At 34.4% G+C, this 14,661-nt stretch overlaps 2 long non-coding RNA genes across 4 annotated transcripts in view; one reads left to right on the top strand and one right to left on the bottom strand.

The window, feature by feature from the left end:
• LOC309644264 overlaps window positions 1-14,661 on the bottom strand; it is a 665,166-nt gene that overhangs the window by 28,497 nt on the left and 622,008 nt on the right. For 2 of the 3 annotated variants that reach the window (XR_014254323.1, XR_014254324.1), the window contains exon 7: window positions 1-14,661. This exon is cut by the window's left edge. The exons of the other annotated variant lie outside the window; for it this stretch is intronic. This is a non-coding gene — a long non-coding RNA (uncharacterized lncRNA). 3 annotated transcript variants of the gene reach the window in all.
• Window positions 1-14,661, top strand: part of LOC309644279 — a 249,827-nt gene that overhangs the window by 206,707 nt on the left and 28,459 nt on the right. The window lies entirely within an intron of this gene.

Genomic DNA, 14,661 nt, shown 5'->3' with positions numbered 1-14,661 from the left:
TCAAATACTAGAAAAAATATTATTTATCAAAAAAAAAAGACAGAAAACTGAGGAATAAATATATCAATTTTGGAACAAATATCAAACTTACAATAAATGGAAAAGGAATAAACACTTCAATTAAAAGGTCTTGATTATAAGACTAAATAAAAAAAAGCAAGACCTGTCTATATGATGTCTCAAAGGAATGTGATATAAAACAGACTGCTTTAAAATAAAATGATGGGGAAATGTATACCTTGAGGACCCTAAGCATAAGAAAGAAGAGGTGGGTATATTAACATCAGACAAACTGTGCTGTACTTCATCCCCAAAATCATTTCCAAAGATACATCTGTATGCACATAATAACAGAACTTCAAAATATAAAAACAAAACTGACAGATTTAAAGAAAACATAGACAAATCTACAAGGAACTTTAGAAATTTTAATACTACCCTATCAATAACTGATAGGAATCATAAAAGTCGGTAAAGATATAGAATGCTTGATAACACTATTAAGAAATTGGCTTATTTGACTTTGATGGACTACTACATCTAACGATTATAGAATATACATTATTTTCAAGTGCATATGAAACATTCACCAAGGTGGACAAAATTCTGGGTCATAAAAACTCAATAAACATCAAAGTATCAAAATAATACAAAGTATATTATCTGATCAGAGCAATATTAATTTAGAAGTCTGTAGAACAAAGAAATAATTGGCAAGAAAACACAAATTGCCAATATCTAGAATTTTAAAAATTGCACATCATTACAGAGCCTTCATATATTAAAGGAGTAATAAAAAGTAAACAATTTAATGCCAAAAATTAGAAAAGGTAGATAAAATATTTGAAAGTACAATTTCAGGACAAAGGGTTTCTCTCTAAAGTAATACTTGTGAAAGTTTAATGTGTTCAGAAATCACTAGGGGGGGATCATTATAAAATGCAGATTCTGATTCAAAGTTCTGGGGTAAAAATTGAGGTTGTGCATTTCTAACAGACTCCCAAGTAATGCTGCTGCTAAGAAAAAATATGTGTTGCTTAAGGAATACTCACTATGCTATTAAAATGCTTCAGTATACTGAATGGATTTACAATTATAGAGGACAGGTGTATTTTGATCTGGAATCCAGGGAAGGAGAGCCAAATAAATGAGATGTTGACTTACGTGAGATATTTCATAGGGATTTGTGAATGGCTGCCAGGTTGGAGTGGACACCATGGTGCAGGGAGAATCTACACATACCTGGAGCGGTGCAAAAAAATACCTTTACTTCACAAACATCAAGGGCCTATGCCTCTTTTCATTTGTACCTTTTATTTATTGTGCCTATTATTTATTTGTGCCTTTTATAATGGACAGAAATTTTCATATTAAAACGATCAAAAATTGTTAAGTTAATTAAATATCACAGTAAAAAGGGCCCTTGATTTGCAGATAAAAACAAGTTTAAATATTTTTCTTGATATAATGATCTTTCTAGCCTAGATGGCTTAAATGAAGAATTTAATTAGACTGCTTTAAAAGGAAGATCACTAGTGTTCAAAAATAGTTAATCTTCAAAATTAAAAATAAGACACTCTTCTCATTTAACAGTTGGCTGCACAGTCAACACAAGGGTATTTTGCCTCCTATTAACACTGTATGTCTTCAAAACTCAGCAAAAATTTTAAAGTGTACATGCCAAATTATTTTCTCGTTGACTTATATTTTAATTTCAGTAATACTTCCCATTCTGATTGATCTTAAATAAGCACTGACTTCTAATTTATGATTATATTGCTGAAAACAGACGCTGAGTAAGAAGAAAATAGCAGAAAAAACCCAGCAAATTATGTCATAGAAAAAAATAAACAAGCTACTTGACTTTTGAGCTATGCTAATTTCTTGGATAGTAGCTTTGGTTCAGAGCCTGGTCCCAGGTCTGCAGTTGCAGAAAATTACCTTTGTAAAGCAGACTGCAAATTGATCAAGCTCTCATTTTTAAAGGAGATGGGTGTACAAGGCAGTATGTAAAAACACAATGATGGCAGATGTTAATTCTACCTGACATATTTCACTCTTTTTATAATTTATAAATTTGTATTAAAAATAGTACATATTTAAGGCACACAATATGATAATTTGATATACATGTAAATACTGAAATGATTACTACAGTCACACTAATTAACGTGTCATCTTACCTAGTTACCATTTTTTCCATAATGAGTACATCTTAAATCTAATCTCTTAGCATACTTACAGTATTCAATATAGTACTATTAACTATAGTCATCGGGCCTATACATTAGAACACTAGACTTATTTATCCTAAGTAACTATAACTTTGTACCCTTTGATCAGCATATCCCCCACCCTACCAGCTCTTGCTACCTGCTTCTAAAAGTTCTATTTTTTTTTTTTCAGATTCCACATATAAGTGAAATCATACAATGTCTGTCTTTCCCTGTCTGGCTTATTTCATTAACATAATGTCCTCCAGATTCATTCATTGTTGCAAATGACAGGATTTTCTTCTTTCTCATGGCAGAAACATATTCCATTCTCTCTCTGTATATAGAATAGAATTTTATATGTATAATATATATTCTATTTTAAAATATTCTAATATATATTAGGATATATATATACACACACACACATATATATATAATGTCTTCTCATCTTCTTTATCTATTCATCCATCGACAGACACTTGGGTTGGTTCCAGACCTTGGCATTGTGAATAACACTGAGTGCAGATATCTCTTTCAGATCCTGATTTCATTTCCTTTGGGTATACACCCAGAAGTTGGGATTGCTGGATCATGTGGCAGTTCTATTTTTAATTTTTTTGTGTGGAACCTCCATACTTTTTTCCATAGTGACTACACCAGTTTACATTCCCACCAACAGTGAACAAGCGTTCCCTTTTCCCTACATCCTTGCCAACAATTGTTACTGCTTCTCTTTTGATAATAGTCATCCTAACAGGTGTGATGTCATAGTTCATTGTGGTTTTCATTTGCTTCTCCCTATGATTAGTGATGTTGAGCATCTTTTCATATATCTTATGGTCATTTGTATGTCTTCTTTTAAGAGATGTCTTCTTTTAAGAGATGTCTATGCAGGTCCTTTGCCCATTTCTTAAATCAGGTTATTTGTTTTCGTGCTATTGAGTTGTTTGAGTTCCTTTTATGTTTTGGATATTAAAGCCTTATCAGATATACAGTTTGCAAATATCTTCTCCCATTTTGTAGGTTGTCTCTTCACTCTGTTCACTGGTTTCTTTGCTATGCAGAATTTTTTTTAGTTTGATACAATCCCATTTGTCTGTTTTTGCTTTTATTGCCTATGCTTTGGAGGGTCATATCCAAAAAACTAATTGCCAAGACCAATGTCATGAAGCTTTCCCTCTGTTTTCTTCTAATAGTTTTATGGTTTTAGGTCTTACATTTAAATCTTTAATCCATTTTGAGTTGATTTTTGCATATGTGGTGAGATAAGGGTCCAATTTCATTATTCTGCATAAGGAAAACTAATTTTCCCAACACCATTTATTAAAAAGACTGGCCTTTCCCATTGTGTGTTCTTGACAGTTTTGTTAAAAATATATTGACCATAAATGTATGTATTTACTTCTGGGCTCTCTATTCTTTTCTATTGGTCTATATATCTGTTTGTATACTGGTATCATGATGTTCTGATTACTACAGTTTTGTAGCATATTTTAAATCAGATAGTATGATGCCTCCAACCGTGTTCTTTTGGCTCAAGATTATTTTGGCTATTCAAATCTTTTGTATTCCATATGAATTTTAGGATTGTTTTTTTCTATTTCTGTGAAGTAACCATTGGGAGTTTGATATGGATTGAGCTGAATCTGTAGATTGCTTTGGGCAGTATGGACATTTTAACAATATTAATTCTTCCAATCCATGAACAAGTGGTATAATTCTAATTTCAATTTCTCACGTTAATGTTTTATGGATTTCAGTGTATAGATCTTTCACTGATAAGAGTAAGCATTCTTGTCCTGTTCCTGAAATTAGAGAAAAAGCTCTTAGCTTTTCACCATTGAGTATGATGTTAGCTGTGGGCTTGTCATATATGACCTTTGTTATATGTTGAGGTACATCCCTTCTAAACCTAATTTGTTGAGAATTTTTATCATGATGTTGAATTTGCCAAATGCTTTTTCTGTATCTGTTGAGATGACAGATGATCATATGATTTTTATCTTTAACTCTTAATCTGGTATACCAGATATATTGATTTGTGTGTGTTGAATCTTCCTTGTATCACAGGGGTATTACCCTTTTAATGTGCTGTTGAATTCAGTTTGCTAGTATTTTGTTGTACATTTTTACATCTATGTTCATCAGGGATATTGCCCTATAGTTTTCTTTTTTGTAATGTCCTTGTCTGGCTTTGGTATCAGGATAATGCTGCCCTCGTTAAAATGTATTTGGAAGTGTTTCCTCCGCTTCTATTTTTGGAAGAGTTTGAGAAGGACTGATATTAATTCTTCTTTCAATGTTTGGTAGAATTCACCAGTGAAGCCATCTGGTCTTAGGCTTTTATTTGTTGGGAGTTTTTTGTTTTGTTTTTTAAAATTGTTATATTTTTATTATTTTTTCCAGTTTTATTGAGATATAATTGACATAAAGCACTGTATGAGTTTCATGTGCACAGCATAAAGGTTTGACTTACATATATTGTGAAATGATTGCCACAATAGTTTAGTTAACATCCATCTTACCATACACTACAATAAAAATAAACAGAAAAAAAAAGAAAAACAACTTCTCTACTTGTGATGACAACTCTTAGGATTTACTCTCTGAACAGCTTTCCTATATATCATACAGCAGTGGTACCTATAGCCATCATGTTGTACATCACATCCCTAGGACTTATGTATCTTATAACTGGAAGTTTGTACCTCTTGACTACCTTCATCAAATTCTCCCTCTCCCCAACTTCTGCCGCTAGTAACCACAAATCTAATCTCTTTTTCTATGAGTTTGGGGTTTTTTGTTTTTTTTGTTTTTTGTTTTCTAGATTCCACATATAAATGAGATCATATGGTATTTATCTTTCTTTGCATGATTTATTTCACTTAGCATAATGCCTAAAGGCCCATCCATTTTGTCACAAATGGCAAGATTTCCTCATTTTTTATGGCTGAATAATATTCCATTGTGTGTGTTTGTGTGTGTGTGTATATGTATATATGGCACAACTTATCTGTTAATCTGTCAATGGACACTCAGGTTGTTATTATATCTTGGCTATTGTAAATAATGGTGCTATGAACATGGGGGTGCAGATAGCTTATCGAGTTAGTGTTTTTATTTTATTTGGATATATTCCCAGAAATGAAATTGCTTGATCATATGGTAGTTCTATGTTTAACTTTTTGAGGGTCCTCCATTCTCTTTTCCATGGTGGCTGCACCAATTTACAATCCCACCAATGGTGCACAAGGGGTCTCTTATATCCACACTAGCGTGTGTTATCTCTTACATTTTTGATGATGGCCATTCTAACAGACATGAAGTGATATCTCATTGTGGTTTTGATTTGCATTTTTCTAATGCTCAAGTAGATGTTGAGCATCTATTTATGTACCTGTTGGCTACTGTTGAGGTTTCTGGTTACTGATTCAATCTCTTTACTTGATATTGGTCTGTTCAGATTTTCTAATTCTTCATAATTAAATCTTGGTAGCTTGTGTGGTTCTAGAAACTTACCCATTTCTTCCTGATTATTCAATTTGTTGGCATATAAGTGTGCATATTAGTCTCTTATGATCCTTTGTATTTCTGTGGCATCAATTGTGATATCTCCTTTTCATTTCTGATTTCATTTATTTTGAGCCTTCTCTCTTTTTTCTTAGTCAAGCTAAAGGTTTGTCAACTTGATCTTTTCACAAAGCCAATTCTTAGTTTTAATTATCTTTTCTATTGTTTTTCTAGTCTCTATTTTATTTATTTCTGCTCTAATCTTTATTATTTACTTCCTTCTGCTAACTTTAGGTTTACTGGGACAGGCTGGACCTTGGGTCTACCGAAGCCTGGTGTTATAGGGACTGGTCTGACACTGGCATGGGCCTGGAGCCTAGAGCCATGAGCCAGTCTGGCAACTGGCGTGGGCTTGGAGTCTGGGACTGAGGCTGCTGGCCTGGTGCCACAGGTTTGGGTCTGGAGCCTGGGTTCATGGGCGCCAGTGCGGCACCTGGATTCACAGGTGCCAGCTTGGATCCTGGGGAAAAGAGGACCAGTTTTGTGCTGGGGTGTACCCAGAGCCTGCGTTTGCAGGTGCTGGCCTGTAGGCTGGGGTCACAACTGCCAGTTTGGAGTGTGGGGTCAGTCAGGAGCCTGAGTTCATAGGTGCCTGAGGCCACAGTGGCTGGCGTGGTACTGAGGTTCATAGTGAGGTCAGGTGCTCAGTTCACTCTCCTTCCCCCACTGGGAAGTGTCTCTCTCTCAGGAGCTGGGCTGCCTAGGCTTGGGGGAGGGATGAGGTGGGTAATATAAAACTTCCTGTCTATAGTCATCAATGCATTGTTCTTATTTCTGTGCTCCACCCAGATGTATCATCTTTCACCTGGAATCTTTACCTCTTGTGAAGGTATCTCATGTGTGGATGGTCATTCAAATTGATGTTTCTGTGAGGGCACAGGTACTAGAAACTTCTGTGTCACCATCTTGCTGATGTCACTCCATTTCTTCCTTCTCATATTTCACTCTCTTATGCGACGCATGACTTTCCTGCAATCATGATTTCTAAGAAGCTGAATTCAAAGCTTGAAGATTGTTTACTGGTTCAAATTAGGGCAGAGAGCCCTGGGCTGAGGGTATGTTATTTAGGCCTTGGAAATGGGGATGTCCCTGTGTAGTAGTTAGAGAGCTTGTATTGTCCTGATCCAGTATCTCTACCTATAGACTCTGCTAGATAAATGCTCAGAATACCGTAAGAAAACCTTGCAAAAACAAAATCATACACAAAAATGTTGACTTTCAAAACCTACTAAGTAATAAAACTGGTAAACTTTTTTTCCTATAATTTTGGAATAATTAAATTTGGGGTAATTTCCATTGAGCTATACTCTGAAAGTATCCTTTAGTTTATAATTCTTATTTTCCCTCCACTTTCTGGAAGTTAATTGCTGAACTTCCCCTATCATGTTTTTTTATGTTTTATTGCAAGGATATTTTGGCACACATGCAAAAATGAATAAGGCATAAAGCCTAAATGTTAAAAAAATAAGCTTTTGTAGTGCATTAAGCACACACACATATATAAATATACACTGTGTATATATATATGTATATATTTGTGCTACTCACACAAACATGTAAGCTGCCATTACCAATACTGAGAACATTTAAGCCATAAAGATAGGGTGTGATCCTAATCATCCAATGATTGAAGATTTAGGTCTAGGGAAACATCTGTTTATTGGAAATTGTTTAATCAATTAAAATAATGAAAAATAATAATGTTTTTTACTAACAGCTTTTGCACTTTTTGCAATTATGTGAATTAAAATGTTTTCAAATATCTGCAGAAGTTTTCACAATTTTTCACTAAGAGCACCTTTTTCACCCACTGCAATTCTAAACAAAAAATACATGCAGACTGTGCATTCTAATGGAGATTTTTCTCAAATGGACGTTGATCTATACTATTTAAAAATATAATGGAAATTTGCCCTACTTTTGCATATTGTGGCAATCGCATGTTTAATCAATCATTACATACCAAATTATCTACTCCTCTAAATCCTGAGAATTTCTTTTTTCCCCTCCATTGCACTAAGATAGGCAATATTGATACAGTGGGGAAAATTTTTTTATAATGAAGAAAGGTTTTGAAAGCCAGCTCTTACAATTTTAATTTTTCTGATTACATGTGATATATACAAAAGAAAATGTTACACATGTTAAATATAATCAGTCAACACACGTTTACTGAGCAATTATTGATGCCAAATAGACATCTCAAACCAAATATATCCAACTAAATTCCTGGTCCTCCCGCACAAACTTGCTCCACTATAGCTCAGTTAGTCGTAACTCCATCCTTCCAATTGGACAGGCCCCAAACTTTGGAGTTATTCTTGATTTTTGTTTCTTTCAAAAACTCCTGTTGTCTCTATTTTCAAAATATGCTCAAAACCCTATCACTTCCCACCACCTCCACTGCTTGTCAAAACCATCATCATTTCTAGATTGTATTCCTGCTCCTATTCCTTGTTCCTTCTACAGTCTAATCTCAACCTAGCAGCAAGCGTTACCTTTTAAATATAAATCAGATAATGCCACCTCTGGGTTCAGAACTGTCCAAGGGCTCCCCATCTTATGAAAGTCAGGTCACCGTCTTCACAATGAAGTACAAGGCCCATCACTGGCTCCCTGCTACTTCTCTGACCTCTTCAGTTCTAGTCCCTCTGGTTCCTTTCTGGTCAATTGGACAGTCACAACATTGGAAGTATCACTGGCTCTTCCTGCTTCCAGGAAAACCCTTTCTCCATATGTCTGTATGGCTCACCCCCACATCCTTCTAATCTTTGCTCAAATGTAACCTTCACAGAGAGGCCTACACTGACCACTCTACTGAAAAATGCAAACCCAACCCTGGCACTTCTAATCACTATTCCTGTTGTATTCATCACTAATAAACTTCTAAAATACTGGTCATTATTTCTCCTCTTACTAGAAAATCCATCAGGGAAGGGATTTGTTTATTTCTGTAGGCCAAGTACCTTGAAGAGTAGCTTATACACAATGAAATTTAGTTGAATGAATGAATGAATATATACTATTTACTATATTAAGTGCCCAGGGAGCTAAGAATGAACAGGACACATATGCCTCCTGCTTTGGGGAGCTTATAGGCTATTACACTAGTCTAAGCATTTTGAGTTTGGAGAGATATTTAAAGTGCATGTAGTCCAACTTCCACTTTTTATAGATAAAGAAACAGAGGTTCGGTGATGCTCTTCAATGATCATTGAAGGACCAGAGTTCAATTATCTGACTCGTGAAGTCTTATCACTACACACTGTGCTTAAAAATTTTTACTTCTCACAGTTTGTGCTCAAGGTACAATAGGGTCTACAAAAAGTAAATATAAGATGAGAAAAGTTAATGCACAACATTATAAATTGTATTATTAGTGCTGTAGGAGTGGTATGAACAAACAGTCCTCAAGTAGTGCAGAATTGTAAGAAAGCTCTGTCATAAAATTATTAAGACAAACTTCAAGTTGAAAGATGAGTAAAATAATAGTAATAATGAAAATAGATATAATGTAACTGATGGTGTGGAGGCAGCATAAGTATAGCTTGGAGAGAGAATGAGAGAGATTGATAAGCTCCCTTGAGTTAACTTAAATCTTTAGGCCTTAGTGAATTGAAATCCTGCTAGAGAGTAGACATAGAAGATGTGATCACAAATGAACTCAAGGCCTCATAACAGAAAGCAGATGAGAAAAGGTTCTTTTAATTTTCAAGAAGATAAAAATAGCGGATGACAGAAATGAAGAAATATATTGAAGAACTAGCTAAACAAATTTTATGAGTAAGTAGTGGCAAAATTGGCAATTACCAAGAGTTATCATAGGCTCACCTTACAAGACTTGCTAGAACGGCTTGATATTTTATCTTAACGTTGGTATGGGTATGCCCATGTTTGTTGCGCGTGTGTATTTGTGCGTGCATGTTTGTGTGCATTTAAGCAAGGTGTACAAGAAAATGCCTCTTGATACCCTGCGATTATCTATGGGGTTAAATAATTACCACATTTTACTGCTCCATAGCTGGTTGAATATTTATGTGCCAATTATTCATTAATGAATAGATCTCAACCTAGAATGAAGTCTCTGTTGCATCATGTTCTTGACCTTGTCTTTGTTTTTCCCTAACATTTGTATCAATGATTGAATATAGATAAAAGTAAAGCACAGTTATGACTTTTTTGGGCTATCTAATATACAAGATGACAGAATCAAGTTTCTAAAAATATTGAGCAGAAATAGTAATCATAATTCTAATTACTACATTTTGGAGTAACTACTATGTGCTGACTAGGCCACTTTATACACTGCATCTCATTTGGTAATAACTACCCAAAATAGACATTATTATTCTTGATTTTTTAAAAGGCATATAAAAGTTAAATGGCATAACCAGTGGCAGAAGAAAAATTTTATCCCAGCTCTGTCTTACTCAATAGCTCATGTTACACCTATGCCACGCTAATGTTTATAAAATTTATGAATAGGAAATTAAGTAGAGACAAATGCAAATTCATACATTTAGATACAAAGAGCCATTTTTCTACACATGGAAAGGGATAACTTGAAGTTTTCTATTCAGCTGCTAATAAAGATAATACAATCATAAATCTTAGACTTCATCGCAAGTATTAGACCAAAGAGATAATTTCATTTATTCCTCTCTGGTCAGATTACATCAGGACTACTGTGCCTAGTTTGTTACGTGGCCCCAAAGACTTACATTGACAAACTCGGGAGACTCTGGTGGACCCTGAGTAATTAAGACAATAAGACCTTGAGCGCTCTCCTTGCTTATCTACATACTGTTCTTCCTAAAATGAGTTGTTATAGGATATGTCCCAAATTTTTGTTTGGAAAATACATATAACAATACCCTACTTAGTCCTACACATTAATACCTCCAAATCGAGATAGTTAGGTAAATATATAAGATTTGAACTCATGCAAGATTACTGGATGGTTAGGAGCACTGAATGACTCTTAAGAGCCACATGAAGTACTTTGGGATAAAGCAAAATAACAACACAAACCAAACATCATAGGACTATCACACGAAGAACATTTAATTCCTCAAAATTTTTAATAGAAGCATAATTAGCGTTTTCTAACTATGTGAAAACATTATGATATATTTATAAGCATATATATTTATGCACACTAGAGATTTGCTTTTTTGCTAAGTTCTACTACTGCTAAGGGTTCCATGAAACATTTTGTAGTCATCAGGTAAGAGTGGGATGATAATATAAAGCACTAGAGCAGTTGCAGCATATCATGCAGAGGTAACTTGACCAACTTACATGAAAAATTACACGGCTCTTCATCACACTGTTAGACTTTCAGACAGTTCATTTAGCCTTTGATTTGTTGAGTATATGAACTTCAATTTGAGCTTTCAAACAGTTCCAACTGATTTGACAGAAGCATAGGCGACTTCTGGTTTCAATTTAAAGACTATGATCAAAGAAATGGTGAATAAGATTTTTCAATTTTTCTATTTGTAGCACTGGTTTTCTTGAGAGACTTTAGCTATGATCTAATGCATTAATTGTTCTTCGAGGGAGCATAGGTAAGACTAATTTAATAGAAACACCTATGGCTGGAATACAAAGAGGGTTCTCTGTGTCATCTCAGGAATTTTCATCAGTTAAGAGGGAATGAAGCAATGAAAATTGATGTCCCATGAATATGCTGATTTTGCTTCCACTGAGTGAATTTAGAAACTCTACCAATTGGAAAAATTATTATTTTTAATCTGTTTCAATTTTGTTACTCAAATATGCTAGCAAAGGTCATAAAGGGGAAAGTTTTCACAAATACTGCAAGGACTATCCAGATTACTTTATTTGAATCACATTAATGCTTTGTGGTAAGGACCATAAAGTATTTTTCATTTAGTTGATAATGGACATATCTCAGATCTACATCAGGTAAAATTGCATCAGGTGATACTTTAGAAGGTACAAGTTAGAAACGTGTTTACTGAAGAGAAACACTTCATTAAAAAATAAATCATCTTCTCAATATCCCTTCTCCATATACATAACAAAGAAATTAATAAATATTATCGTTAATAGAAGGAACAAGCTGAGGTATATTCATTAGCTTATCATTCTAAGGTCATTTAGACTTTTGGAATTAGAATATCAAGCCTTTGCACTCTAGGATAAGCACAAGTTTAGTGTGAGCCTTTCTAGCAGTTCGATTGATGTGCTTATTAAAATCTTTATATTATTCAGTTGACTGGCTGAGGAATTTACTGCTAACTAAAAATATATTAAAGTTTTATCATTGATGACTTTATGCATCTTCTATCTAGGTACTGTAGAGGTCGTGAAGACCAATTATAAGAAAAAAGAAAACAAAAATAATAAAAATTTCCATAATTTTAAAAGGAAATCTAGCCTGAACCGATCGAGATTTTTCAAACTTATTTATGAACAAAAGTCCAAATTAATCAAAAGCATTGGATCTTTTGCTTAAGTCTCTGCTTAAATTATAGACTTTGCTATATAAGGCAGAGAAAAGTAATATAAATGTGGATACGGGAATGGGTCAATAGCCCCTGAACACAGTCTTATGGGAAATGATATTCTAAGTCAGAAAACAAGTTATCATCTAGGAATATGCATTCAGATTCATGCAAAAAGTCAAATTTTAATTTATCTTCTACAAACAGGGGAGTGTCCTGACAAGATTTTTCATGGCGAAGGATGCAATGGAAGGGCAGGAAATCATTTGATGCCTCTTTTTAGTGTCCTGGCAGGGCATGATGAGGATCTAAACTAAATAAAGCAAGAGTGTGGGGAAGAGGTGGAAAGGATAATTGGGGTCACGTGAAGAAAAGAGGACCTACAGGTTTTGGTGGTTGAATATAGAAAAAAAGAGTGAAAAAAGTGTCACACTAGAATTCTGGACTGGAGGTAGTGACTTTAATGTGGTTTAATGATAAAATGTATGGACAGAAAGTAAGGGCAACTTTGTTCTAACTCTGGTTTATAATCAATTTTGTGTTTTCTTAGAAAGTTATTTAACTTCTCTTATTTTTTTAATTTGTAGGATGGGTTATACAAAACGTATTCTATCAACTCAGATTGATAATAAAAATAAATGAAATATTAGGTGTAAAAATTTGCATAAGAAAATAATTGCCAAATGCTGCATGTTTTACTTTTGTTCCTTCTTACTCTCACTACTAATACTTCCAAATAAAACACTCATTGCTTTTTGCATGGACGATTTCAGTAGTTTTCTAGCTTGTCTACTACCCTTCATTTTAACTTCTCAATTCACAATACATCACACTGAGAGATACTCTTCCAAAAGAACAGTTCTGAGTATATCGCTTCTATTGGTTGCAAATGATTTACAGAAGTTTAAACATGATATAGACTTTATTATACTTCTACAGACCTCTTTCTTCCTTTAAATACCTCATTCTTAAAAAAAAAAGTTGGGGGGGAGGCTTGTCTTTTACTTCACAGACAAAATGGATGTAATCTGCATGAGACCCTGTAACTTGCTTGCCCCATCTCTCCCCTAAAAGTACATGAATTGCACTCATTTCAGAGTCAGTCATGTGTCTTTTTCTCTTCAAAGCGCTAACTCCACCTATGTACTCAATCATCCCTCTCAATTTCCCCAGGTCCTTGATTCAAAAGTTACCTTTAATCTTGTGTCTTCATTCTTCCCTTTTCTAATATGATTCTATTCTGTCTGTATGTTGTTCGAACTGCCTTCATCCTTAAAAACCTTACTGCAACCTTACCTTGCACTCAAAACATCACCATCTGTTATTCTTTTCCTTCACTGATACATTATTTAAGCTAAGCCTCTAATTATTTTCCACTTCTTTAGCTCCTTCTATTCTTTAACTCATTTCAGTTTAGATTTTTTATTCATTTTGAAATCGACCTTGATAAGATCACCAGTGAACTAAAAATCATTAACCCAATGGCTCATTTCACCGCTCACTAAATGGACCCTCTTGAGCATCTAACACTGCTGATCTCATTCTTTAGACTCCTTACTCCTTTGATTTGCAGGAAACTAATATTTTCTTGTTTTTCTTCTATTTTGGCTTAATTACTGCTGTCAATTTCTTCATCATTCCCTTAAATGTTATTTTTCATGGAGTGCTCAATTACCGATTCTTCTCTTCTTCTACATATGTTTCCTTACTTTAAATGTATACTGTTCATTTTCACCCAAGCATTCACGTCTAACAAGTATCTTTTTCATGAAAATGCATCTCCACTGACTCTTCATACCACAATCTGCCTGATTCCACGCTATCTATCTCAGCGTCTTACTAGAACTCCTCCAGTAGGTGTCCCTTCCTTCTTCATCTCCCTGCTGAGATATCCTGATATTATACTTTTTCGTTCTTTTTGTAGTATATTGCTTTCTATTTTGCTTTATCTGTTACGATTTGGCATGTATGCTACCCGAGGGCAATGTTCTTCTTGTTTTATCCGCATGGCTCCCTCAGTGCTTTTAATAATCTTTTGTATAGTAAATTCTCAATAACCACTTGTTGAATGCATGGAAAATGAATATTATAATTGAAAAAGATCTTATAGATCATTAGGTTCCATTTTTAGTATCGATGACAAATGGTCAGTCTGGGGGGTTTATAACTTTAGCCTTGTCCTGTACTCAGAAGAGCCTCATTTTAGATTCTAAACAGTTAATGGAGTGGCTTTGATAATATACTGAGCTTACTGCGCTAGAGGGGAGGTACAAGAGACAAACCTCACAATCAAATTTAGCTTCTGAAATATTTTATTGTTTCACATAAATGCAACAGCTTCCATAAAAGTTCTCTGATCAGGTGAAGCGAGGCGCCACCAAACCCAAACTGCTCCTTTTCAG

This window comes from Balaenoptera physalus (genome assembly GCF_965194825.1).
Source record: "Balaenoptera physalus genome assembly, chromosome: 15".
Classification (NCBI taxonomy): Eukaryota; Metazoa; Chordata; class Mammalia; order Artiodactyla; family Balaenopteridae; genus Balaenoptera; species Balaenoptera physalus.
Note: the sequence above shows the minus strand (reverse complement) of the source record. Positions and strands in the feature narration are given on the sequence as shown.